At 43.1% G+C, this 1,566-nt stretch overlaps 1 non-coding gene across 1 annotated transcript; it reads right to left on the reverse strand.

Annotated features, from left to right (window-relative positions):
• Positions 1-1,135: 1,135 nt before the first annotated feature.
• Positions 1,136-1,242, reverse strand: LOC126025998 (U6 spliceosomal RNA). The gene has a single exon (XR_007501553.1). It is a non-coding gene; the product is annotated as a U6 spliceosomal RNA (small nuclear RNA).
• Positions 1,243-1,566: the final 324 nt, after the last annotated feature.

Genomic DNA, 1,566 nt, shown 5'->3' on the forward strand with positions numbered 1-1,566 from the left:
TCCTTTTGCCACTGTCTCCAACCTCCCATTCACCATTATAGCCTGTCTCTATGCAGACACAAACAAATCTATTTCAATTGCTTGTTGTAATACAAAGGTAACTGGAGTTATCAAATCTTATATCAACACAGGCCAATTTGAAAATGATTGTTATATCTCTCCACGGTATTACGAAAGTCAGTGTCTGAGGATTTACTGGGCTATGGTTTGATTCTAGCTGAGACTTCTATGCTACTGGCTAGGCTCCCCGAGGTGGGTAGATTTCTATGTTAATTTGCTATCAGATTTCTTGTGATACTGCTGGACTGATACTACAAGATATTGAAGTGCTGCATGGTCCTTTGCAGCTACACAGTCCAGAATTTAAAATCTAAAACAAACTAAGTGGCTAGGAAGTTTTACAAGTCGCAGAGCTGGGCTGTTTCTGTTGGAGGCTTAGGGAATGATGTTGGAATGCTATAGTTTATGCAGAAAGGGGAATCTGACCCTCTGCTTTCTGAGAAGGCCACAGAGGTATCAGCCTGGATCTGGCAACTTGGGAAGTATTGGCAGCCATTATTTTCTTCTCTATGATGTCAGTCTTGATGTGAAAGTGCAAGCATCCCAGCCAAGTCTTTCATGTCAGTACCAATTGGTGCTCGGAACAACAAAAAAAATAAAAAATAAAAACACATTGCTGATCAGAGGGAGAAAGGGGCCTCCTAACCTGGCATTGTGAAGGTAAGACAAGGCCCCAGTCCTGGCACCATTAGGCCCAAACTTAATATTAACATCCCAAGAGAATGAAGTAATATTCTGCTACCCCAATAATCAGGGTGGGGGAGAAGACAGAACTTAGAGAAAATAAAAAAGTACCTAAGCGCTCTAACTTTACATTTCTCTAGGGGAATTTTGAAGTGGTCCCAATGAGAAAAATGTAAAACATGAATATTAACTTGGAAACTTTATGATCTATTAAAAATGGTGTCTGAGTTTGGAGAGATAACACAATGAGCTAGATAGAATGCCTGCTTGTATACAGAAGCCTCCGCTTTGGTCCCCAGTTCTACATGGTTCCCTGAGTTTACTAGGAACAACCTTGAACCCTTACCTAGAAGTCACCTCTGAGCACCTCCTGAATTGACCACCCCCCACACACATTTTGGAATGCTTCACAAATTTGCATATCATCCTTGCGCAGGGACCATGCTAATCTTCTCTGTATCGTTCCAATTTTAGTATATGTGCTGCCGAAGCGAGCACAGACCCCCCACACACACACACATTTTGTTTTAATATTTAATACTATCCAGGGGTCATAAAAATGATTATGCACATGCTTTTTACACTGGAAGCCTGTGTTCAATCCTGGATACCGCATGGTCTCCCAAGTACCACCAGGTATAACCAAGATATTTTCCAATCACTGTTAGGAGTAGCCCCAGATCCCTTGAGCAAAGATCTGATTTAAAAAATAAGGGGGCCAGCGAGGTGGCGCTAGAGGTAAGGTGTCTGCCTTGCAAGCGCTAGCCAAGGAAGGACCGCGGTTCGATCCCCCGGCGTCCCATATGGTCCCCCCAACCAGGG

The sequence above is a fragment of the Suncus etruscus genome, chromosome 1, assembly GCF_024139225.1.
Source record: "Suncus etruscus isolate mSunEtr1 chromosome 1, mSunEtr1.pri.cur, whole genome shotgun sequence".
In the NCBI taxonomy this organism is placed as follows: domain Eukaryota; kingdom Metazoa; phylum Chordata; class Mammalia; order Eulipotyphla; family Soricidae; genus Suncus; species Suncus etruscus.